The 27,472-nt window shown below is 44.4% G+C and overlaps 1 long non-coding RNA gene across 1 annotated transcript; it reads right to left on the bottom strand.

The window, feature by feature from the left end:
* Positions 1-68: 68 nt before the first annotated feature.
* LOC127461228 (uncharacterized) lies at positions 69-26,827 on the bottom strand. The gene is made up of 3 exons (XR_007899992.1): positions 26,672-26,827; positions 22,221-22,371; positions 69-391 (listed from the first exon to the last, which is right to left on the bottom strand). It is a non-coding gene; the product is annotated as an uncharacterized LOC127461228 (long non-coding RNA).
* Positions 26,828-27,472: the final 645 nt, after the last annotated feature.

Below are 27,472 nucleotides of genomic sequence, written 5' to 3' on the forward strand. Positions count from 1 at the left end.
CCTCCCCAGCCCTCCTGGCTCTCCCTGCTTCCCTGGACAAGCCTCTCGGTTTCAGCTTCCCCCTCGGAACGGGCACGGCGTGGGGGATACCCTGTAACCCAGAGGCTGAACTCCATCCCTCCCTGCTCCCTCCCTGACAAAGGTGTGTGGAAGCGGCGCGGCCCAGGCCAGGCGCTGACTTTGGGGACACTTCCTCTCTTTCTCCCACTTCCTTCCTGCTCGCCGGGCTTGTTTCTCCCTTTGGGCGAGGGCTGAAGTTTGGGGACTGGATCTCCCATCCCAGGGCGAGGATAAACATTCGTGGAGAGGTTGAGGTTAAGCAGTCGTGCAGGGAACGGCGAGAGGGAATAACCCCGAGTTCATCTCGTTAGAGGCGGTCAGCGTTAGATATCTGGGAAGGCCAAGACAGTGCTTCTATCAGTAGTTAATGAGGCAGGACTTGCAACAGATAGCCACTTTTAACTTACAAAAGCTTTTAGATGTCTCTGTTTACTTTGATCCATTTCAGTTCATTTGAGCCTTTTTTCTTCCCCCCCCCCCCTTTTTTTTTTTTTCTCCAAAGCTTCCCCCTCCCCGCAGCCGCCACAGATAAACTGCCTTCCCCCTTCTCCCCCCACCCTTAACTCAAACAATAGTATCATTTACCAACTTTTATACTTAACAAGTTTGAAGATCTTTAGTCAAGTTCTGCTACAATGGCATAAAGAAAAAACATGGCTCTTGAGAGCACCCTCATAAAGAGAGAGGGAGGGGAATCTGGCTGCAGAGACGTAATTAAAAAATCCGACTGCCGAAAGATAAATGAAAGGAAGGGGGGGTGGGAATAACAGGAAAGGCTGCATTTTCAGGAGAGATTTAAAGTTATTTGTTCCTGGTTGGGGGAACTGCTCATTCTTTTATCCCTTGTTATTTTATCCATGTGATGCCAAAAGAACTTTCTTTGTTAAAATGTTCTCAGAACGGATAAAACTAATTTGCTGGAATGTGAAATAATCCAGAAAGTAAGAGGACTGTGCCTAATGTTCACAGACTGAGAATGGCAAATTAACCGGCCACGGTTTCCAGTCCCTGGGGCACAGGACTGGAATTTAAAGCTTCCGAAGAGAGCCCTGGTGCTAATGGATTTGCATGAAACTTGGCATGCTAATGGAGATTGTCTCTTGTAATGAGCTTTTAATTAGGTCTGCTTGGTGCTTGACCTTCTTGTAATATGGGGCCACTCCTCAGATGACAGCATTTCTAACCCACAGGTGTGGAAAAACAGAGCCTGTAAACAGACAGGATTTCCCTCCCCAGCATTCCCCAGATGTTGCCACTTCTTCCCCTCGGGTTGCTCTCCTCTTCATCAGTCATTATTCCTTCCCTCCTGCGAACATCCTTGCTTCCTCGATTATTATTTTGAAGGAAATTTCAAGTCAGTTGTTTTCGTTTTCTTGTCTGTTTAAAGATAATATTCCCTCCCAATTGGAAAACAAAACAAAACCAGCCACAGGAAGCTGATGTTGTAAGTACACACGGGCAGCCACAGCATGGCACAAGGATGGCTCATGGATTCTAAGAGTTCTCCAGATTCCCACTGTCCTTCCAGAAAATAAATGTGGGGAAAAGCCTTTCTTTGCTAAACAGGCAGCTGAAACAGCCATTTCTAGACAGACACATGAGCCCAATTACCGAGGCTGCGCCACCCTCAAATAGCCCTGAACACAAGTGTATGTATTTTTGTGTTTTCATATCCCACCAGAAAGGGTTTCTTCCCCCTCGCTGTGGCTCTCTGAGTCACCACTCCTGCCTTTCATGCTCACAGGGTGCCCTTCAAACGCTGCCAAGATGTGGTAACGTGCTGGAAGGCAGCGCCTTTTGGGAACTGTGTGAATCACTTCTCACAGCATCAAGCTCTCACAGTGGAGGCTACCAGCGACCACGCTTTCCCAAATGCTCCAAATCCTCTCCCAGACCTTACAAATCTGGGTGTGAACCATCTGAACACGTCGCTAAAGGACAAGGGATGCCAGTAAATAAACATAAATCCTTCTCTCGCAGCGGCCTCTGCCTGTTCCCCTGTTTAGGAACACAACCAGCAGGCAACCTCAGAGGATACATATTCATGGATTCATAGAGTGTGAGGCCAGAAGAAACCATTAGATCATCCAGTGTGATTTCCTATATATCACAGGTCATTAACTTTCACTGGGTTACCCCTGTGCTGAACCCAATAATTCGTGTTTGACCGAGTGTCGCTCGCTGCTGCCTGACACGAACCTTCCACAAAGGCGGCGAGTCTTCGTGCGACGACTTCAAAAGATGGACAATCTACCAGGCCTTCTGCTACAATCTTTGGGTTCTTTAATTATTAAATACCCCTCTCATTAAAAAAGGTCCCATTTTCAGTTCTAGCTTCCAGCCAGCAGGTTTCTCCAATAAATTTCTCCAGTGGCATTTCTCCAATAAATTAAAAAGCACCACAAGTATTTTATATCTGTGAAGGTATTTGTACTCTGAGATAATTAACTATCAACCTTACTTTGACAAGATAATCTAATTGAAATTAGGACATCCTTGCTTAATTTATACCTGCTGGGAGAGATTCAGAGCTACGAAAGTGAAAAGGCTCTGAGGAACAAAATCTGGAGGAAGGTTATTAAAGTCACTTCAGATACCTCCACAGGAGATATCCACCTCTGAGCTTGCCAGGGAAACAAATGAAATAGATAATTTAGGGAACATACAGCCTGAGTTGGTTTAGGCAACTATGTTTGCAAGAGACTGAAACATCACAGTTCTCTTCAGTCTTTATTTTGGGAGTTAGACAAGTAGTTGAGGTGTAAAGAACTTGTGTTAACATCTGCACGTGGCCTCAGTGTCATCATCAACATCCAAGTAAAAATTATCTCTCTTCATAACAATCTAATTCATACCAAACCAAAACTGAATAAAAGCTCTTTTCCTCTTTAACCTTACACACAAAGGTAGAAAACCCTGAAGTGCCTTCCTAAACACCCTGGCTCTATCCAAAATAACTCTTAAAACCTCATTACTGCCACAATATGAAGCTTCCCTTCTTTCCTGAAGCAAGGGCTTCAGATGGAAAATCTGAAGTTGAGTATTATAATTTAAGCAGAATTCAGATGCTCCTCTTGGCAAACGCTTCGGATGAAGATAAAGGACAAGCACAAGACAAGTTTGTCTTTGTGGAGTGAGTCATGGGAAGATCAGCTGTCAAGGCCTACAACTCATTTGGTTCTTCTCACAGATGTTTTTACAATTAAGAAAAGTGACTTGAGTGTCACGTGGGAAAAAGAATATTCCCTCAGGATTCATCCATTAACTGTGTCAGCAGTACCCCAAACCCCACATCAGAGCATGTTCCCTGCCTGTTGACAATACAATAAAGAATGACTATTTACCATATGGTAATTATAGTTCAAGATGTGTCGTCCACATGGATTCTACTTTGGCTTCTCATGTATCCATACAGGCAGTTGAGGTCTCTTGGATAGCAGTGCCTGTGGAAACATCTTTATGGGTGGATTTGTATTTCTTGTGTCTTCAGGTGAGCTACCACGACCACAAAATACTTGGGGAATGCCCCAGGGCAGTGAAAAGGTCAAAGAGGAAAATCCATAGTTGAATCCTGGTGAGATATCCTTATGGATGACTCGAGGCACTTTCTGTAAAGCGAACGAACAAGCAGATGAAAGACAGTACCTTACCCCCAGCTCTGTAATGAGGTATTGGGGAGGAGTGTTGAAAAGCCATGGGAAGTTGTTGAGATATTCAAAACCTAGGAGGGGACGGTAAATCTTCTTTTTTTTTGCAGGTGAAAAAACAGTAGGAATGAAGGAAAAAAAAAAAACCAACGTGTCCCAATTGTAAATTCCAAGAACATCTCCTCTGGATGTGTAAGTTATAGTAGAACCTACAGAGGTGAGATCCAGGAACAAGCTATGGAGAGATTTTGTGCCTATCACATTGCTAAGAGTTCATGTACAAGTAAGGAACTGTTTCTTCTTTTCCCAGTTATTATTAATCCCAAACATACTCCTCTGCATACCCTCAAGTGGCTATAAAATGTTTTTCTCAAGTCTCTTGTAGCTTGGATGCTTGATAGGACACATATGAATGTATTAAAATTGACAAATGATGCAAATTGGAATTTTCCACCAGAATTTTTCTCCCCAGATGGTCTAAGTCCTCCTGGTGAAGAAGCAGGAATGCTTCTTGGAAGTCTGACAGGTAACATCCACTCTAGATACACAGGGAAGACAAAATCAAGATTCCCAGTCCTGAAAAGGTGTGATGGGTCCTATTTTCCAATAAACCACATTGGACAGGAACTAAACTGCATAATCCAGTTAAATAAAGTGATGGTGTCTCATATATCCAGTTTATTAAACTTGCTCCTGGTCTCTCATGTTTCACACTTCCAGCAAAAATAAGTGATGTAGCTACTATTTGAACACTTAAGGTGGAAATCTGTTAATTTGTTGGACAGGAATTCAGGATGAGTCTTAATAAAATGTCTTCTTGTGAAAAAAAAAACCAAGATGAAAGAGATCTACCATTAGTGATTTTCCCTCTACTCTTCCCTGTTACTACTCTGGAGAAATCACAATTGCTGGACAGTTGAAAAAGAGAACAGAAGGGTAACAAGTAAAGAAAAGGTCTCGTGAGCATAGTCAGAATTCAAGAAAAGCTCAGAAGAAAACAATTTGCAGGTAAGTAAGTCCTCTTGAAGCCTTTTATTGACCTTTTTAACAGGGGTGTGAAAATGTTGAGCATTCCTCAATTCTCCAAAGGCTCACTACCATTTCAGCAGGTATCCTCAAACGTTTGGAATCTGCCTTCTAGATGGAAACAGCAGATGACAACAGGCCTGGAGAGAAAATTGCATTTATTTATCTTCAAGGTACACTGTTCCAATCTTTCCAGCTAAGGAGGATATTTTATGCACTTCAAGAACAGGCTGACTTTGCCTCAATGAAATTAGCAACTTCCTGGATAAAATGTGGAATGGAAACAGTGCAAATGGGGATACAAAGTTCAGCCATGCTCTGGTGACATCACATCCTCAGTGAAAAGAACCAGCATTTGGTGGATCATCACTTTTTGCAGCTCAGAAAACCAATACTGTTTTGGCTAAAAAAGACTCTCCAAATCTTCTTAGCTTGTTCTTGTGCCAGCATTCTGAATTAGGAGGAGTTGGAGGGAATGTGGATAGCATTTCCAGCCTCCACAGGGAGAAGTTTCCAGCCTCCACTGGTGAAAGAGGCCAGGATACAATCAGCTAAAAGTTTAGTCCCTAAACAGAAGTTATATTTTCTGTTACCTCCAATTGCAAATACAGGTGCATCTATGAACTGTTTTTTCAAGATTATTGACCATATTGTCTAATTTCTCAGGGCCACATCCTCTGAACTTCTTTATGGGGTGATCTCACAGAGACCTTCTGCCCTAGAAAGGTGACAAACTTAAGAGATTGTGCTGACTTGAGTTTAAGGTCTAATTTGAATTTAAGGTCTAACTGAATTGAAACTGCCTTCTCACCCCTGAGATTAGACCTCACTCTCCTCAAATACAAGACTATGTGTGAGTTTGAATGTCCAGTGGATGTTTGTCTGTACAGCACATATAGGTGAGAGCTTGAGAAGTGTCATACTAGGTCAGAGCAAGCACCAGTATCCTTTTCCCAGTAGTGATACTAAGGAGACATCCAGGAAAGAGGAAGAACAGGACAATCATTTATGATGCTTGGCCTGAACACTGTTCAGCACCAGCTGTGCTCAGCCTGGTGGATCTCATGGTTTTTCCATTTAGAAACACCTTACAGATCTCTCTTCCAAATAGTTGGACAAACACCCTTCAAACTGTTTGCATCCATCTACACATCCTCTGACATGGAGCTCCAGGGATGCCCCACCCTTCTCTTCTGCCTGGTTTGAACAGGACTCCCAGTAGCTGAATTAGCTCCCATTGCCCTCCAGCTCTCAGACTGATCCACAAACAACTGATCCCCATGGATACCCTCTGCACCAGCCAGTCTTGACAGCTTCTCCAGGCTGACAAATGACAACCACCATCCCGGTCATTTAGCAGCCCTGTTCTTCTACTCTGAAGGTTCCTGAGGGAATGGCTGGAGCTGTGCCAGGGGATGGTTAGGTCGGATAAGAGGAAAAGGTTCTTCCCCCAGAGGGTGGTTGGGCACTGAACAGGCTCCCCAGGGCAGTGGGCACGGCCCCAAGGCTGCCAGAGCTCCAGGAGAGTTTGGACAACGCTCTCAGGGACAGGGTGGGATTGTTGAGGTGCCCTGTGCAGGGCCAGGAGTTGGACTGGATGATCCTTGTGGGTCCCTTCCAACTCAAGATATTCTATGATTCTGTGATTTCAAGATGAGGGTCCAGAATTGCACACCATACTGAACGAGTGGGCAATAAATTGATTTATAGAACAGATCTTCTCTTTTTATGTGCACTCTCTTCCTAGTAATTCCTAAAATATGATTTGGGGTTTTTTGAGTGCTATCAACCACTGTACTGACATTTTCATAGAAGTATCCAAGAAAACTAGTGACCATTGCATCTTTCTCCTGCATGGCAGCAGTGAGCTGAAAGCTCCTCACTTTACACATGAAGCCCAGTCTCCTGGTGTGCATCCATTCACAGGTAGGTCTGTTGAATTTCAGCCTCTACTTTGTTGACCAATCGCTCACTTTTGCCAAGCTCTTTTACATTCTTTCCCTATCCATCAACAGCTTTATTCCCCTGACTAAATCCTGCCTCACCACCAGATTTTCTCACTGTTTTTTCTCACCTCCCCTGACCACTTATGAGTGCATTGAACAGCACAGGCCCCAGCTCAGGAATCCACTTCCCTCACTGCCAGAACTGATCATTTATTTCTCTGTCTCCTGTTGTTTTAAGTTGGTTGTTTTTATCCGTGCAAGGAGCTTCTCTCCTATCCCATGGATGCTGAGTTTCATTAAAAGCCATCTGTGGGGTATTTTATGTTTAGTCTTCTGGAATTCCCAAGCGGATTATATCCATCAGAGCACTCTTATTCACTTGTTCATTGATCCCTCCAAAGAACTCCAAGATATTTCTAAGATGAGACTTCCATTCACAGGTACCATGATGACTCTTCCCAAGTGAGTCATATTTATGCACAGGTCCACTCTTTTATACCCATTTGTCCATATAAACACCTTTATTACACTTCTGTAATTCTCTGGATCCTGGATAAAGCCTTTTGAAGAACTGGTGTTACATTTGACTCTCCCTATGCTGGAAAAGACCGGGAAAGCTGGAAGCTGTAAGGCTCACACAAGTGACCCATGGAGCAGCTGTTCAGAGACTATCTTGTCTTTACAGCCCACAGAAATGCTCAGAGCTCAGCCAAACTGCTCAGCTCAGGCACCAGAGGTCTTAATTGCCATGATTGCTCTTGCTCTCTGCATGGTAACTTTATTTACAAGCTCTGCAAACATCCAAAACCGTAAACCCACTGCCCTACCCAGACACTGCCAGTTTACACCCCAAATTATTTCCACTTTGCAAAAGCAGACAATGAGGGCTTTGTTCGAGAAAAAACACAAGTAAACCAACAAATAAACAAGACAAAGATAGACCCTGGGGACAAACAGTTCAGCCTGGGGGATTTACAGTGTGGTTTCTGTTATCAAGCCCAAGTGATCCTGGTGAGCAGGGCAGGGAATCTTTCTGCAGTGAGGGGAGGCCACCACCCCAACACCCTCCTGTTCCTCATCATTTCCCAGCCCAGGTGCTCAGAACAGTGTTCCTGAATGATGTAGCTTCTCCTCAAAAATTAGGGGTTTTTCTAGGGTTTTTTACCCCTCCTGCTTTCCCATTCATTCCCCTCCTTGTGACTGCGGTCCCAACACCCTCATGTTCCTTCCACATCTGCCAAATGTTTTCCAGCAACTGCATCTTCCTGCCTCACCTTGTCCATACCTTTACCCCTTTCATCCCCGAAACTAAACTACCTCATCCATTTACTTTAGTGCTTCCCAATTAGTTCATCTCCTCAGGGTAGAGACCCCTTTCCCTTGGGCTCCCAGCATTTTAATGGCTGACTCTTAATATTAATTCACTTTCTTTTATGTGCATTAGTGATGAAGGGTCAGACTATAATCACTATTTTACACATGACACTTAATCAGAGAGAATCTAAGTTACTTACTGAGGCTCACAGAGACAATCTGTCACAGCAGAAAACTGAACCCACGGCTCCCAGGTCCAAAGGAAATGCTGTTATGATGGACCAGGTGGTGATCCCACTGTGGAAGTGGTGGTGGTACGTGACAGAAAGAAATGAATTATTCTAGATTCACATTCCTCACCCTGGTCCATGTTCTGTAGTGGTCATATTCCAGGTCTCTTTAAGCAGTTAAGGCAGGAAAAACGGAGTGGTTGCAGCCCCATCATGAGATAAACCACTATCAGAACTCTGCAGCTCAGCTAAAGGAAGGCATCCAAAAAAACATTTGCCAGCTGAGCAGGGCAGGGATTTTGTGTAAAAGGAGCCTCAGCAGTGGGTAAGCCCGGCAGCCCTGGCAGCACCAGCCTGTTTGTGCTAATGATGACAGCTGCACAGAACTGGGAAAGTTTGGAACTTTGAGTGTTTCCAACTCATCTAGTTGCCCTTTTCGGGAGTGCTGTCCAACTGGAATGGCCCGAGGCCTTGTCTCACCCCTCCCTGGAAATGGAAAGGCAGCTGGTATATTCCACACTGCACCAACGGCCTGTAAAAATTTATGTTATCCAGCTGGCCAGGAACAGGAGGAGTTTCTAGTGCTAGAACCATGCTTGGGGACTGGTGCACTTCCCCAGTGCCTGTGGAGTGAAAGGAAGATGGGTCTCAGCCTCAGGACTCCACTCCTGCTCGTGGGTCCCATGCCTGCGGACCCCTTGTCGTGCAAGCATTCCCAGACAGATCAGGGAACAAAGGGTCAGACTTCCTTAGATTACTCACATGAACCAAACAAGTGGGATTTGGCCTGAATACAGGAATCAGTCAGTTATCCACTGCTAAAATATAGTGGATAATTGAAGATGAAAGGCAGCTGTAAACAAACAGCAGACCAGAATATTACACTCTGCAGCAGCACCAGGGCTGAGCAGCGCATGGAAAAGTACATTCCATATGAAATGGCAGGATAAACTTGGATAAACAGGACGTCATTATCAAATTATGGGTCAGATAAAGTGTCCTCTGCCACACAGACGGGAGTGAATGTTGTCACCCACAGAGCAGGCAATGCCAGGAACTGGCCCCTCCTGCCTGGACACAGAGGTAGAGGGGAAAGTCAGGGAGGAAGGGAAAGGGGAAAGAGCTGTGAAGAGTGAGGTTTGCTGCTCCTGCTGCTGGGAGAGAAGGAGGGGACAGCAAGATTGCTGCTGCTGCTGGGAAAGGCCACCTCCTCCAAGCACCCCAAACTTCTTCACCAAAGCAGTAATAGAAGAAATGGCTTTCCCAAGGTCTGACATGCACTGAGCAGGTGGCAAGGACAAGAGGTCTGCCAGCTCCAAAACACCTTTGCCTACAACTGCAATCTGCCCTGGTCCAATTCAGTTTTCAGATGAAATGATTGAATATGCCAAGGAACACATCCTGCCCTTGATTCTTCATTTCACCAACAGAGAGCCAGAGCCACCTCTCCATTTGCCCACTCCCACAGTGAATGCCTGAAATACCTCCTGACACCCCATGATGACATCCTTGTGCTGTCCCATGGCACAGAGCATCTGCTAAAATCCACCATCCTGCCACATGTGCAGGATCTCCCAGCTGGGCAGCTCCAAAGACCAGCCCTGTCAGGTCCTGCACAGCCCTGGCTGCAGCCCAGATGATCCCAACAGGAAAAGAGAAGTGTCAGTCTCACTGACTGCGAATGACACAGCCACAGGGTGAGACTGAGCTTTGGCTCAAAGCCTTCAGTGTGGTCATTCCTGCACCACCCCCAAGGAACTGGGAGAATAAAGTATCACCCCTTCCCTGCTCAGCACCTGTTGCAGAGTGGGGGGACACACAGCAGTCCTATGGCCAGAACATCTTGCTTTCCCCCCATTCCAGCTCAGCTCCGCTGGCTGGTGAAGTGTGGGAGAAATGACAATAGCCTGGGTTTCTTCCTGACCTTCTTCACCACTTCCCTGCCCATCTCTGCACCATCTCTCCTGCCCCTCATGCCTGGGGGAAGTGAGGAGCCAGAGGCTCCCATGCTGGGTGGGAACCTTGCACGTCCTCGTGCAGCTGCGCTATGGCTGGTCCAGTCGAGCACATACTACAGAGATGATTCAGGCGCAGTAAACTCACCACAATCTGTGACTTTTCCTTTTTTAAACACGATCATTCCGTTTCCAAGAACGGGCCAATAGCTTTTATAAGCCCTACAGATATTCACCTTTAAAAATATGCTCCTTCTTTCTGGAGAAATTACTTTTATGTCTATTTTTAAAGTACAAAGGAGTTGTGGTTCTCCGTGCGGTTTTACAGTTTATGGTCCCACACATTTTGCAAACTGTAAAATACGGATGTTTCCCTAGTGGAAAAATTTCACTATAAAAAATTCATGGAGTTTCCTGTTTTCACATGGGGCTTCAGTATTTTCTCTTTAGAAAAAAAAAAATCACCCCTGTGGAAGAATCTGGTAGAGCTTAATGGCAAAGGAGCAGCTACAGATGTGGGAAGTGTCCAACAAAATGCAGCGGGAAATGATAACCTCTGTTAAGAAAGTCATGGAGTAATTCAGAAGTCCCTATTACTGTTTTCATTGACTGATTTGTACCTTCCTATAGCAGCTTATTTTTCACTAAAAATTGACTGGGTTCAACCTTGTTAAATCACATTTTCCACTGAGGTGGAACAGGGTAACAGCACAGAGCAGAGCTCACAGCCCAGGAGGGCTTTGGGACACCCCAGGGACAGAGGGATCACCCTGAAGGCAGCTCTGTGCCAGGATCCTGCTGTGTGCAGGATCTATGGCAGTGACTTCACAGAGTGGGGCTGACAAGAGGGACCAGGACAGTCCTGGGAAAAGGATCAGCAGGACACTAAGCATAAGGAGGGCATTGCACCCACTCCACATGCTGCATAGGGTTATAGCAGAGGGACTGAAACATCATAGAATGATTTGGGTTGGAAGGGACCTTAAAGACCATCTTGTTCCAACCCCTGCCATGGGCAGGGACACCTTCCACTAGCCCAAGTTGCTCCAAGCTCCATCCAAACTGGCCTCAAACACTTCCAGGGATGGGGCAGCCACAGCTTCTCTGGACAACCCGTTCCAGGGCCTCACCACCCTCACAGGGAAGAATTCCTTCCCTATATCCCATCTAACCGTGCCCTCTGGCAGTGGGAAGCCATTCCCTCTTGTCCTGTCACTATCTTACACCTTCCTCAGGAAACCTCCCCATGTTAGTACTGGCTGGAGGAGCCTCTGAGGGGCAGAGTTAAAAAAATATGCCACAGGAGAGTAACCAAGGACCTGAGGTCTCCTAGGATGTCTGGGTGGCTGATGCAACTCAGATACCACTCATTACTTAGGGCTTAAAGTGCTTAAAGGCAAACCCTCTCTCTCCTCAGCTTCTCCTTTCTATCTCTCACACCTCACTTGTGTACAAGAGTGACAATGTGACTTGTGGCAGCAGCAGGATGTCCCTCCATACACACCCTGTAGGGGAGCACTTGGTGTCAGATGAGGACTGATCCAATAGCCCTGAGAGAGAGGAACACTGATACAGCCTGGGGTGAGAACTGGCTTCCTCCCTTCCTCCTGGAAAGCAGGATCCTGGATTACAGCAATGACAGCAGCAAGAATAATACCCAGCCTGTGTGTTCAAAGGCCTGCCCATTATTTTTCTGGCTGTACAAATGGGCCTGTTGACAAATATTACAGCTCAACACAGACTCTGCTTCCCCTGTATCAGTAAATCACCACGGCTGCAGCAAAGCTACGAGTATTTGTCTCACAATACTTTACATACAGTCACGATCTGAGCCCTCACAGCTGCCTTTTTCACTCTATTTATTGGGATTTCAGCAATGCAGGGATACCTGGACAAAATTACAGCCTTGCTTATCACATACTTACCACATGCTGTTGTCACATAATGCTTATCACGTAACACTGTTGGTATTTTCAGTGTAGCTCAGAGGCAAAGCCCACCAGCTGCATAACAAATCTTTTCTAGGACTTTTGGCACCTGGAACAATGTCTTCAAACCTCTACAAGACCTTGTGAAAGGGATTCTTTTGTCACAGAAAGAACAGGTTTTTTGGCCTGTCATCTCTGTCACCCCAGATGAATTTGCCAAATCAGAAAATCCAGTGCTGTCAGTGGAGATCTTCCCAGTTCAGTTCAAGACTTTCAATCTAGAATCAGTTGCTGGAACCTGCAGACAACATGAGGCTGCCTGCAGTGCCCCAAGGGACCTGGGAGCCACGCTGAAATATCTTCCTTTGCTACAGAAAAGCCCTGGAAATTTAGGTAAGGGGACATGGAAGTCCAGAGATGTGTTACAGCCACACAGCCAGGCAGTGCAGAGCCATCAGTTGAGCAATTATTTCTTATTTTTTTAAAGTATTCTCTGCATTCCCTCTGCAATCCTCTCTTTTTCCACCCTGGCTCAAAGGCTGACCTGAGCTGGGCACAGGTTGCTCTGTATATCCACAGGCTGTCCTGGCCAGGCCGAGCAGGACTGTGCTGCATGAGCTGGTGACAGATTTCTCCACACCCAAGGTCTCTACGAGCTTTTCTCCTTGGGTTGAGAAACAGCACAGCTTCACATCCCAGAACTCAAACTCAGTTCACTTCCTACTCCCCCTCTATATTCCTTTTTTTTTTTTCCTTTTTTTTTTTTCCCTCTTTTTTTCTTTTTTAACTGAATGGCCATAAACTTCACCAGCAGATTCCATACGGGTTATGTTACACCACCACCTGACTCCAAATCAATTACAGTCCAAAGGGATAGAGTTGCAGAGAGTCTGTGAAGCCCAGCCCTGGGGTTTCCATGTGGGACAGAGAAACTACAGTGCTAAGAACAGAGCCTGGAGATCCAGCTGAAAGAACTGAGTGATTTCATGATGAAAGCATGGGATGGGAGGCAGGAGAGCCAGGTCTGTGTGCCCTGCTCAGAATACATGAGATCGATCTCTTTATTTCATATCTCAGCATATGGCTCCTTGCACACCAGAGTCCCCCATTTTCAAGGCTTCTCAGTGCTATCATAACCCAAATATTTCACCATAAAGGTGCAGAATGTTTTCTGGAAGCCTAAGACACTGTGAGGGTCTGAGATTGTGTTTCAGCACAGCACCAGAGATTTCCACTGCAATTCTAAGAAATATGAGCACACTGATCAGTAAGAACTACCAGAATAAACCATTTTCTTCTCTGACATCCATCATTAGGAGGGAAATCACAGATGATGAGAATGGAAGGGACCTAATTCACTAAGTTCTGTTTCCTGCTGTTACAAGCAACCTTGTGGGATAATCCCTTTCATAAGTCACACCTGTTTGTTTGTCAGGTGTATCTTACAAGGCTGAACTTCAGGTGTAACATAAGAAAGCAAACAGCACTTTCTCTGCAAGCAGTGCCTGTGAAGGGTACGGCCACAGAGAGGAGATTAGGCAGGTTGTGGATGCCACAGATCTCAGGAATGAGGCCCTCCACCACCTACACCACCTGTGCTCCACACCAGTGAAACCACACAGAGCACACAGAGGGCAAGTGGCTTTGTGCTTATACACAGGAAAGGCTGAGAACAAGGATTGCTCATCTCTCTTTCCTCATGTCTTCCCGAGAGAGACTGGAAAAGGGGTAGAAAATACAGTATTTCTTACAACCCTGGTACACACAGTGTACAAGCACAGCACCGTGTTGAAATATCAAAGGTCACTTGTTTTCCACCGGTCTCAGCAGAAGCTGGAACATTCCTAACGAAAGGAAGTTCAGCCCCTTCCCACCCAGTCCTCTTCAGCTGCTTCAGCTTAAGGTTGAACTCACCAAATCCAGAAAAATCTCTGAGACTCACAGCTCTTTATCCTTCGCTTATCTCACTGAATGGAGAAAAACAGCAATTACCAGGCACTGTTGTAAGAAAGAAATGGATACAGGGCCTGGTGAAACATCCCTGCGTGTCCCAGTGGGGCACAGCCTGAAGTCTTGGCTCAGTTTTTAACTCAGCACAGCTTGGAAGGATATTAAAGAAGGGATAATGAAAGAAAGAAGCAAAGATTTCTGGATAAACCAGTGGAAGATGCTGTTGCTAAGCACCTGTTCGATAAGTTACATAAAGAAACATGACACACCACCCAAAAGCCTGAAGCCAAATTTCTCTCTGGCATAACCCTCCTAAATCAATCAAATTACACATGGAATGAACTTAGTCCAACACACCTCTGCTTAGCAGCCACTCAGGGTTTGCCCTGCCCAGTTTTAGCACTGCTCCTCCACAAGAGTTGGGATGTAGACCAGGGAGTTCATCGGAAAGTCAGCCTTTGTAGATTTGGAGTTATGGGCAGGGGAGGGGGGTTGCTGTTCCTCTCTTGCCTAACCTGCCTTGAACTTCCCTGCTGCAGGAGCTCCCAGCTTAGCACATATTTTAGCGCCTTTCAGGGCATTCAAACCAACGTAGGCACAGAAAGGGAAAAAAAAACCCTTCACTCGCCAGCTTTTGATGCAACCTGGAAAACAAACAGCTTGGAAGAGTTCCTTTTTCCTCAGCAGTGAAAATCGTGGTAAAGCACCATCTTGATAGTTCCCAAAGAGATTCATTTACAAAGATCAGTATAGGGGAGGCTTGTTTGGTCTCCCGAGATGTATCTCATCCTCTGACAATTCACTGAGACCTTTGCTGTATCTCGCTATATGTGTATAATTATCTGCTCTGATACCTGAGCTTCTATGCAACGGTCTTACTCCAAGTAATCCAAACTATCCCCAAGGCATGGCACACACAGAATGGTCAGGGGAGAGAGGGGAGGAGGGGCAGCGGACTTCCCTCGTTTGCCGCTGGAAATCGGCATTTTAGGGCCTTGTAGTCATTTCCTTGCTAGTGTGAGGAAACTTTTTGTACATTTATATAAAATAGGAGGCCAGAAGTGCACACCCCCATCTTACTTCCTAATATATTATGTTCTCCCCTGCCGAGTCCTGGGACTTAGTCTGGATTTGGTAACTGAAGTAATATAAATGTTAGCTAAGAAGTATTCCAGCAATATGGTTCCAATTTAACCTTGTTTTGAAGTCTAAAGAACTAATATGTCTCAGAGATTCTTCACTGGATGTTTAGCTCTAATGTAATTTGTGCAGGAGTGCACACTGCTCTCTAGAAGCCCTTCTGCGACGCTCCAGAAAACAGGTTCCTTCCCAAGCAGGACAGAATCACAGAATCATGGAATGGTTTGGGTTAGAAGGGATCTTCAAGATCATCTAATTCCAACCCCCCCGGGGTTGGGAGTCTTCCACTAGACCAGGTTGCTCAGAGTCCTAGAGGATGCAGAGCAACCACGAGCTCTCTTGCCTCTTGTGGATTTTGGGGATTAGCTTAGGGAATGTCGTCCTATTTGCCGGGCCTTGTGGATAAACGAAGGCTGCGCGTCACCACTGGTTTCACTCCCCTTTTCCTCTTGTTTTTCGGGGGCAAAACAAGCCACCTCTGAAGGAAGCCATGCTCTGCAAGCTGTTTGCACTTTACTTCAATAACATGCTTCTTGCAACGCTGCCTTTATTTGTGTAGACATGCATTCTCAAGGTTTGCCTGCCCCCTTTTCCTCCCTCACACCCCTACGGAGCCCCTGCCTGAATCCAAGTAATGAGCTAACCCATGGAACTCATTGCCCTTTATCTTGCTGGGGAACGTGCACCTTTTGAACTGCCATCTGCAGATTGTGTTGATGCACTGACTTGTTAACTGTGCCATACTGTGAAGGAAATGGCATGATTTAGATCAAGTGCTCTGGACGGCTGTTCATAAGAAACACTTGAGCCAAGCTGTTACTGCTCAGGATGTGCCCTGGGGAGAGGGGTTTCGTTTCGGGTCATGCTCTTGCCTTGTATGAGGGCAGGCGCAAAGTACTGAAATCACAGTCCTTCCCTGAAGCTGAGGGGAGGGGGGAGGAGAAACATTATGAAACCATAGAAGCGAAGCTGCCAAATTAACTTCTCACCCTTTCAATCACACTCCAGAGGATAAAAGCCTAACATTTCTGCCTCAGAAACAGGCTCAGTTTACACCAAACAAGTTATTTCTCTAATTTATCAGACTTGCCAGCTATCATTCTAATTATTGGAAACCTCAGAGTTTTTATGAAGTCAGATGTACGGCGTTATTTGCGTGGTTGTAACGTATCACCAGCTAAATAGGTCTTGGGAAAAGAAAGGCTTTTTGGAAAGGGATCTGCAGGTTTCCTCGCACAGTCAGGGGTTTAAGAACACTATCACTGGGGAAAAAAATGGTTCTGGATTTAATTTTCTTTAAAAAAAAAAAAAATGCTACTTCCAACATAATGTAGCATAGCTCAACACGAGAGGAGGAGACTGTGACAGAAAGCTCATCAAAAGGCTCCCGTTGACTTTCACTGGCTTTGGATCAGCCCTTAGTTCTTCATCTTCCCTCGTACAGCAGCATAATCATGGAAACAACCTTACCTAACACCAGCAGCCAGGTCAGGCAGAGGAGGAGGCAGCCAGAGCCATGTAGACAGGCTGCTCGCCCAGCCGTTCCCAACACAAACACTGATTTGTCCATTCTATGTAAATGGATGATTAGAGTCATTCTCTAAGACAAATTTACTTTTCTGCACACTCTAAATCTGTTTAGTCACTTTAAAGGTGTCAATTATTGGAGCATGCTAAGACTATGAATTTCTTAGTAATAGCTTTAATAACATTTTGAAATGAAAAGCAGATACCTTGAAGTTGGCTTACTTTGAAAAGACATATGAGCAGATCTGGTTTTAATTTATGTCCTATTCTACATCTGGAATCCCTTATAATTAAAACTAAAAGCTGGACTACTACTTCCACCTGTCAAATGATGAAAAGATGAATGCACTAATAGCTTACTAAATGGCCCAACATGATCGAGTTTACTTTCCCGTTCCATACAGTAAAAAAGGGGTTTGGACAGGGGGCTAAAGGTCTTTGGTCATTACTAGTAACACACTTTCAGTGTTAACCTACCTACCCCAACACCACCACTGGTGTCTTTTAGCACTGAGAGCTCTAAACTGCACTTTGCATTTTGATTAGATGTGTGTAACCAGCTCTGCTGCTCCAGCCTTTCAAGTGTTCCCGATCCACAGGTGGATTTTCTCCCCTATAACTGTTTTCAGCCACTCCGCGTTTTTCTTCCTCTCATTTTATTCTCTCATTAACTACTTTAATCCATCAAGTTTTCCATGTGTATTTCTGAGGCACCCTCATCCCAAATGACAGCTTTGCCATTGATGTGAGCAGTTCAGGCCATGTGGCAACTTGGACTCTATTTTTACATCTTCTGCCATCCCTTTATGATCCCATCCCCTCCCATTCCTGTTGATCCACCTGTCTCATCTTAATGCACTGTCTGGCTCAAGACAATTTCCCTGCAAACGTTTGTACAGAACCAAACAAAACTGGACCCTCAAAAGATAAGTAGGGCCTTGAGGTACAGACACAATACAAATAAAATGGCGGCTGCTGGATTAATGCAATAAAAATATTTCCCTACAGAAATACTGAACAATTTTTTCCCTAATGTGCTGATACATCTCCCATGGGTATTTATAGATGCACAGACAGATTAGAAACATTTTAAGGGAACTCATGAGATTCCAGCTCTCCTGTGTGAGCCCACAACCTCAGGAGCACATCTCCCATGGAGTCAGGCTGGGAGAGCTGGGGGTGTTCAGCCTGGAGAAGAGAAGGGTCCAGGGAGAACTTAGAGCCCCTTCCAGGGCCTAAAGGGGCTCCAGGAGAGCTGGAGAGGGACTTGGGGACAAGGGTCCAGAGTGACAGGACAAGGAGGAATGGCTTCCCACTGCCAGAGGACAGGGATAGATGGGATATTGGGAAGAAATTCTTGGTTGGGAGGGTGGGGAGGCCCTGGCACAGGTTGTCCAGAGAAGCTGTGGCTGCCACAGCCCTGGAAGCATCCAAGGCCAGGTTGGACAGGGCTTGGAGCAACCTGGTCTAGTGGAAGGTGTCCCTGCCCATGGCAGGGGTTGGAACTTGATGATCTTTATAGTTCCTTCCAATCCAAATTATTCTAGGACTCTCTGATTTTTTGGCCCTTCAGAGCCATTCTTTCCAGCATAAGTTTGACCATTTATCTTCAAAGATGTTGAAAAAAACCCCCATACCCAAAAAACACCAGAGGAGTGAATCCATTTGCAATGCTATACCATGGAATCATGGAATGGTTTGGGTTGGAAAGCACCTTAAAGCTCATCTCATTCCAACCTCCTCCATGGGCAGGGACACCTTCCACTAGCCCAGGTTGCTCCAAGCCCCATCCAACCTGGCCTGGAACACTTCCAGGGATCCAGGGGCAGCCACAGCTTCTCTGGGCAACCTGTTCAGGGCCTCACCACCCTCACAATAAGGAATTCCTTCCCAGTGTCCCATCTAACCCTGCCTTCTGTCAGTTTGAAGACATTCCCTCTTGCGCTGTCACTCCATGCCCTTGTCAAAAGTCCCTCTTCAGCTCTCCTGTGCATATCCATTCTTTTTTTAAATAAAAGTAGGACCAAAGGAGTTTGTTTCAAAAGGAAAACTTTGGTTCTGCCCTCGTGGAATCCTTGGAGCAGCCAGCCAGCTGTGTGGGCCAGCTCTGAAGATTAATTGTCTCATTGCCTGCTCTTGTTTCCTCTGTTCGTAGCAATATGAAAATGTCCAACCTGGAAAACAGGATTTTACTCTGCTTTCTAAATAGCCTGGAATAATCCAAAAATGTGAAGGTGTCCAGCCTCGATAAAGCAGCCTAATTAACACTGTTGTTGGTATCCTCACAGCTATTGCTACTTCCAGTGAACAAACTCCCCCCCCCAGTAGTTCCCACAGTTCTGAATGTTGCCGAACAAATTATTTTCATACTGCTTGTGTTCCTCAAAGGAAAATTAAAGTCTTGTCTCCTGAGTCGCTAGACAGCTGCCCAAACGCCTCCTTGGCATGAAAATGCCAAGAGACAGGAATATTCCAGCAAAATGCTTTAGCTCAGACAGGGAGCTATGGAAAAAGCTGTCCCAAATATTACAAATGCGCAGCACTCGGCCTCTTACGTCAATGCAAAGAGTAATGTTTCGGCTGCCCCAGCAAGTAGGAAATGATGCAGGTATTAAACATTATTACGAGAACAGAGACACATTAGTTACTGCTTATGCACTGGGACTGTGAATGGAGCTTTTTGTTGGGAAGGATTTTCATGGGGAAAGTTAATACACTTTGTCCAGACCATGAGATGGTACAAATCAGAGTAGTTCCATCTAAATCAATGGATCAGTGTTGATTTACAGCAGCTGAGGATCAACCCCCTCTTTCCTTGGCCTGCTGAGGATTGTATAACATGCACTGCCTAGAAACACCGATGACAAATTTGAAACTGCGTAGGGATACGCTGAACCAAAAGCCTGATTCAAACCCAAACTGGCTGCTCTCCTTCTAAATCACTGAGAGCTGCTGTCTTAAACAGGACTGTCAAAGGAGCATTTTCAAACATGGATCAGGATCTGGTGGCTGCACCCTTCGGTCGGTGCCACGCACGCCGCATTCCACACAAACTCCGACCCGCTAGTGCCGATTCATAAATGATGTGTTGGTTTAATCTATTTTTCACAGGGGGTGTTTCAGAGCAGGAAAATTAGAAACAGGTAGAAGAGACTATTATTACTGTCTCATAGTGTGCTCTTGTACATGAGGATTGGATTAAGATAACATCTGGTCCATATTTCTTGAACTATTTCCCTTTTATCACAAGAAAATCGGCAACCCATCTCACAACTGCTCCTAATTTAGATCTAAATATCACTGATGAAACATTGTACAACATGCTGTTATCTATTAAAATGATTTCCCTGAAGGAACAGTGGATACTTTTATATTTTCCAGTGAAGCCAACCATATTCCCCCTTAGCACTAACTAGTTACCTTATAATCATATACTCAGATGGTAAAAGCAAAATCATTTTGGAAAAAAACAAATGAGTCCCCACCAAACCTTCAGCTGGTGTGAGTTAATGCCTGTTCACTGATTTCAGGCCCCTTTACACCATCCTCCTCATGATAATGGTTTTGGTTCACACATGGTCCAGACCTGCAAGGTGCTGAGGATCTGCTGCACTCCTTGGTTTTAAGAGGAGCTGGTTAAATCATAGAATGATAGAACCATGGGATGGTTTGGGTTGGAAGGGACCTTAAAGATCATACAGTTCCAACCCCTCTGCTGGGGGTAGGGATGCCACTCACTTGATCAGGGTGCTCAGGGCCCCATCCAACCTGGCCTTAAGCACTTCCAGGAATGGGGCAGCCACAACCAAAGGTAAGTCCAGGCTCAAATACATAATTTAGCAGAGTTTTTAAGGGTCTGCTTTTACAGACGTTTACAGAGGAATAATGAACAGTCCTGAGGTTTATCTGGGGAAGCAGAAAGGCAGAGCACAGCCCACTGTCATCCCTCCCATTTGGTTCAAACAGAGAAATTGTCCGTGGAATGCAGTAATCTTTTTTTCAGCACTTTGCAAAGTTCAAGTCCCCAGAAAGCAGCCTATTGAGTTCAGCAAATAAAAACTTCTGTTTTCTTCACGAGTCTATAATTCATTTTCATGCACAGTAAATCAGAAAAGGGGGGGGGGGAAGAAAGCATTTTACAATCTCAAACTATTTTGCATACCTTCAGTGCACATCAGTTTTCCCCATTTCCATCGTATCATTACCACTTAAAACAGGGGAATTAGATAAGCATTCATTCTCTGGATTAACTGCTTTAATTTAAAAGTAATTTCTACCATCTGGAATTACTATTTACCATTGTTTGGAGGAGGGAAGAAAAAAAAAAAAAGGAATCTGAAACTGTAGAAAAGATCATCACAATTTCTTTCAAAGAATAACCAATCTGAAGGAGGGAGAAGCATACAAGGAATGTGATTGATTGTCCACCGGTTAACTTGGATATTTTGGAGGGAATTTGGAGAATAAAAAGTCTCTATGAGTTATCAGTGGTCAGACTGGAGCCATTCAGTTTTCACCTGCTTGTGTTTGTTGTCTGGCAACCAGTCAAGGGTGCTATTAGCAGAATTAAGCTCCACAAGGAAAGATTACCCTGTAGGAGGTAAGATAAAGCCTGGAAAGTGTGGCTTGTTATCAGTATCACAATAAGGACCAGGTCAGAAAGGATTCAGTGTGGGTTTCATTTCAAACAGGTAATCTCTGCTGAAATAATAGAGTAATTGTTGCTTTGAAATCTTTCTGTGCTGCAGCACACTGCAGCTCAATTTGATACAGATTCTGGATTTAATGGAGAACTCCAACAAGCCTGAAACACATACACAGGGAAAGCAAGAAAAGAACAGGGCACCAGTGGAAAATGTCTTTATCCTGTAATTCCAGGTCAATATAGTGAAGCATAAAATATTATTCAGGGCAGTTTTATACCTTGATTTATGTCTGCCCTCCTTCTCAGGCTGCTTTCTATCTGTCTAAAAAGTTTTGGTCTATAAATGTGCAGTAACGTAATACAAAATATTGCAAGAGTAATAACATATGCAATTACAGCACATCTCACAAATCCTGAACACAAGCAATGAATCAAAGCTTTCCAGGGCTATTCCTTGAAATACAACTTTTTCTAGGTTCCATTCAAAGGCCTGAAAGCAGTCACTGGGATAAGCTGCAAGAGGGAGATGCACATTGCAGATGAGGGACAGCATTTTATGTTTTTCTGGCAAAATGCCCAAATGTTTGTCTTGAAAAGTAATTGTGGAGTGGGCTTCTCCTTTTTTTTCTTTATAAAGGTAGTGCACCTTTCTCTCAGTCATCTCCTCTGGAAATGTGCATTAACTGTTGGGAGATGAAGCTGCAGTTTAGTTTTTTGCTCTCTGCAGTGTCAAAGTGTCAACCAGCAAAATAGTTGAACTTCTAATTTTCATAACACAAAGGATGAGCTGGTAAACACTACCAAAGTACACAGAAAATACAGGAAAGAATTCTCTTATCTGTAGTCTCTTACCTTAGAGCAATCTTTGTTTTCCAAGCCTTGGAGGCATTTAAAGGAGGCTCCACTGACTCTGTCAGTCTTACACATAGTACTTTTCCAGGCATGGCACAAGGAGAGAAGCTGCTCAAGGCTGCAACATCTTCTTCTGGAGCCTTTCTGGGTTCTGGTTGTGAAGCAGAAAGCAACAGATTACAGTTCCATATGGAGGCAGTTCCCTGATGCTTCCTCAGTTACCACAGGGTTACCTGGATCCAGATAGGAGATAATTTACACTTCAGAGTTTTGAAAAGCTGTCCAAGCAGCCCTGAGCTTGTAGAGTTTTTATATAATAAATCTGGCAAAACCACAGAAGATGCAGAAAATAATTTATGCACCAACATTTCTAGAAACTTGGGAACTCTGAGTAATTACACAAGGATTAGCACGGCATTGATTTCAAGTAAGACTATTATAAGGAGATGCACTCACTTCCAAAGCCAAAGGCTCACAACCCAGGTAGTTATCAATCCTCTTGATTAAATGGAGCACAGCTCTTAAATTCTTAAAATTATTTCATGATTTGACAACCAGAGAGGTTGTAGCTGCCCCATCCCTGGAAGTGTTCAAGGCCAGGTTGGATGGGGCTTGGAGCAACCTGGGCTAGTGGAAGGTGTCCCTGCCCATGGCAGGGGGTTGGAACAAGATGATCTTTAAGGTCTTCCAACCCAAACCATTCTGTGATTCTATGGTTATAAATTTGGTTGGTTAGAAGTGGTGGAGCTGACAGAATAAATCCAAAAAATCCCCAGGGTACACTTCACACAACGTCAATTTTAAAATAGTTCTTTTAAAAAGCTGATTGAGCACCCAAGTTATGGCTTGAGGATGGCCAAGAAACCACTCCATATGGAAAATAAAATCCAAAAGTGCCAAGAAAATAGTCTGGGAGCTCCAAAAAGCACAGCACTGGCAGTAGCACAGGGGTCTTACTGTGGGCAGTGCCATTCAATCATATCCCAGAGCTCAGAGGAAGAGGCAGCATTGCTGCTGGTAAAGATTGGAGATGGCACAAAGCTGGGTGAAGGGAAAAATAACAACAAGCATATGTCAATCCACGAATTTGATCTGGATTATTTGCTAGGTGGAGCTCATTTGTCTATTTATACACCTTGTAATACACCCATTGCAAAGCCGTGGCGTCACAAGGTCAGCGCAAGCCTGGCTTGGCATTAAGGGCTGATTGGTTCTGCTTGGAATATATTTGTTACAATTTTGCCTTCTGAGCACTTGCATTCAAGTCACTCCAGTCAATCCAAACCTTTCCCAGTGGAAATGTTTGCGCTGTATACACTGGAACACTAATTAGTTCTGAGTCCAGGGAGGAGAAAGGAAGCAGCCTTGAAGGAAACTCAGTGTCCCAGCCTTTTAAAGTTGATTACCAGAACAATTCCTTGCTGTATCTTGTATTTTGCTAACCTCTTCCAATTACTTCTTCTGCTTCTGTGATACCTTAAAGGCAAAGAAATCACCCCACAGACAAAAAAAAAAATAAAAATATGGAAAGCTCCTCATTTGTAATAAAACATAGACTCAGATTCCCAAACGAGCTCCACAGAAGCAGCCTCCAGGCTCTCCTGACTCCACTGGAGTCACTGGGGAGCACAAGGCCTTGCCTACAGAAGGATCCTGGAAGATTTGAGCACATGAGCTGAGGGGGCTGATCCTGCCGACACTTCATACCAGGCAGAGAGCCAGGTGCACAGAGATAATCAAACCAAATCCTAATTAAGTGTCTGAATTCCCAGGGAAACCCAGGCATAGTGAGATGCCTAAATGTGATTGTGGATATCAATCCAGCTGCTGATTTCCAGGGCAGATGATGGTATTTCTGATTTCATTCTAATTTATCTCTTTTTCTTGAATTTGAGGGAAGTTAACTCTGAGGATGATTGCATTACTACTAAATGCATTTTCTCAAAGGAAAAAAATAATTTTTATACCTAAATATGAACCTGGGCTTGGGCAACACAGGGAGAAAATTAGCACATCACTTGAAAAGTTTTAGAGAATATATACTATAAAGTCTTATAAAAGAGCTACTAGAAGATCTTAATGATATTTATACAGTCTGAAGCATAATGACTTAAATGCTTTTTGCCACCTGGCCATTGCAGTTAGCTGATAAAAATACTTGGTGAATAAACCAAAATAAAAACATTCTGACCTCACCCAAAAGGTATGCTTAGCTTCTCACAGGAAATAAGAATCCTGCACCTATTAGATCATATCTTTGCTACCCACTCAGAGCAACTGATTGATATAACAGACATGTTGAATCAAGATGTTAGATCATTCTTTTCCTTCTCTACACACTCACTCGCAGCCAACAGATTTTTTTTCCCCCCCAGAATATCTGTGATTCCTTAGATTCTTTGAGGCTATTCCCTTAATAATTGGAGGAGCTGGCTGAGCAAAAAGCTCCACACAGTGCTGGGTCAGAGGGATACAGGGACTGTCTGTGCTGCTGCAATCAAACCAGCCCAGCTTGAGAAAGTATAAACAGGGGGTGGGCAGAAGAGCCAAAAGTAGGGGCCAGGAGGGAAAACAGCCTTGTCACTGTTATTTCTTCAACAGATCAGGGCCTGGTCCAGGTCCCTCTGAAGGCAGTGGCACAGTTCCTATCAAGGTCAACAGAAGTGATCTTTAAAAGAATGTTTTCTTGCCAATCATCCGAGTCACAGACTGGGCTCTATAGATTTCCATGGCAAAGAAAGCAATCCTTCCCCAACTCCACAGTTCTTCAGGGAAGCAGACCCCCTTCAAAAGAGCAGCATCTTCAGGAGGTGAGATCCCCCCTGCATAAACATTCCTCCTGTCCCCAGTCACCTTCCTTCTCTTTGTATATTAGGGTTACAGCTGGCATTCTTAGTGGTGGGACACATCTTTAAATAAAGTAGCTACTCTTCTCCATTTTCTGTTTATATAAACTCTTGCTCTTCCTACTCATATTGGAGATGAGTAAAGGGAATCTGCAGAACAATGATGAGAAAGGTATCTTTGCAGTTCAGCAGATGAAAACAGCCCCAGCACACGGGGTGTGCAAGCTGTGAGGAGGTGCTCACAAGTCACAGGGTGTCTTTATGTTTTGTTGGTGCATCCTCTCATTTTGAGCAACCTGGTTGTCTCCCTCGCTGTGCCCAAGCACAGCTCCAAGGAGAGGCAGCTCCAAGCTCTTTGCACCTGACTGGTGTGAGCCAAAGCCAGGTGGGAATTGAGCTGCAGCTGTTGCTGAAGTGTAACTCGGAGCACATGGATGGTTTTGAGCTCACGTTGGTAGCACAGCTGTGAAATGGGCATTTTACACCAAAAAGAAGTAAAAGGTAAACCCTTACTTACATATTATTAAGTTACTTGGGACACAACCAAATGGAGTTTCAGGTCTTTCAAAATACAGAATTGTTTCCTGTTGCTTGTGTTCCTTTGCATCTTAAGGGGAAAAATGAGATTTCATTGAATAGCAAGTATAATGGAAATGACACATTTGAGGAAAGAAGTGCCCACATCATTAGCACCAGGAAATGTGGTAGATTAAGAATGTAGGAAGAAATTTCTTAATAGTGTAAAGGAGAGGGTTTATTAGTTTGGATTATCCCAAGGGGTGATTGTTTCTCACAAGACTGCAGCAAATTCTTTTCGTCTTCCAACTCCCCCTCCACCATACCTTTGGGAAACAACTACTTTTCTTCTAGTTACTATCTCCTACCTCTAATATATTCTTACCCTTAAACTGAGGAGCTTGCTCTTCTCCTAAAAGCAAAGAACTGTGTAGGGATTTCTTCAGAATAAATCCTATGTTTTTTAGGACATAGTATGCATAAAAATTAATGAAATAAATAAAACAGCAGGAAGAAAGGCAATGCTGTTTTCTATGAATATTTACTGGCTGCATATTCAGCATTTATTATCAATAACATTTATCCTTGACAGACTCCTGACATCAGCCCATGTACTGCCCTTCTTATTGCACCTTAGTGCACCAGTTGTAAAACAAATGGCACTCACCTAAGTGTGTGCTTAAATTTACAATTTAAACTGGATTTGTGTGGATGAAGAGATGGATGAATACATGAATTGTGGGCAAAGCTGTGAGAATTCACCGTAATTCTGAAGAACTGGATGTCAAAGATATTTTTTTTAAAGTTAGAAAAACAATATTTGATCCACAGATGATTTTTGTCCACAGAGTCACGCTCAAGCTAAAAATACTTTGTTCCAAGTATTTGTTTTCTACCACTGGCAGCGTGAAGAGCCCAGATCTACAGACTCTGGGCAGATCTTATAAACCAAACCATTCTGAGAAAACAAATCTTAAAAACAATATAAGCAATACAGCTGTTTAGCAGCTCCCCAGGGCTTCCTGGTGCTCACTGCCAGCTCTCAGCTCTCTCTGCTTTGAGCAGGGAGGGCCAATTTCTTTAAATTACCTTATAGAGTATGTAGGTCTCTCTCTGCCCTCCATGCTGTCACCCTGGATGGCTCTGACAAGTCTCCCTCCTGCTGCCACATTCTTGTTCTCAGGAAGATCTGTTAACATTTTTGTCTCCTTTCGATCTCTGGACCCTTCTCCCGGCACTTTTCACAGCCTCCTGAAAATGGGATTCTTGAAGTCAATAATTTGCTTATTGTCTCTCTAGTGTAAACTTAAATGTTTTTCATCTTGGAAACTATTTCCTCGTGTGTGGTTTTTTTTCAGGTTTCCTAGTGGATTCAAGTGATCTGGGATTTAATAATCATTCTACCACCTGAAATGAACACTAACACCTGCCCACTGCCCAGGAACTATCAGTATTCTGGGATTTATATCTCATAACTCCTTTCCTTTATACTGTTTGAGCAGTTTAAGTATATGGAGGTGCTACAGCTGACAGTAGATTTTATATATGAAGCCACACTTAGGGATGTGATAGTAGAGGGTAGGGAGTCCCACTGGGTACAGAAAGGTCCCTTCCTTCAGACCCTGATGCAGGACAGAAGCCTAAACAAACCATCAAGCACCGCAAGAAAATACTTCCCAACCTATTATATTCCCCCCCAGCACCACCACCCCTCCAACCAGTTAAAACAGCACAGTTTTCTGTACCACAAAAGACTGTAATTTGTAAGGAATTCTAAGCACTTGGAAAGCACAAGGGGACACTGAGAGTGGGGAGGTCCTACCCCACAGTAGACACCCCATCCCTTTCAAACCATGGGAACACAGCTGCCTCCCTCCACGTGAAATGCAG

Source organism: Manacus candei, unplaced genomic scaffold (genome assembly GCF_025592945.1).
Source record: "Manacus candei isolate 608988 ecotype Guabito, Panama unplaced genomic scaffold, ASM2559294v1 h1tg000097l, whole genome shotgun sequence".
In the NCBI taxonomy this organism is placed as follows: Eukaryota; Metazoa; Chordata; class Aves; order Passeriformes; family Pipridae; genus Manacus; species Manacus candei.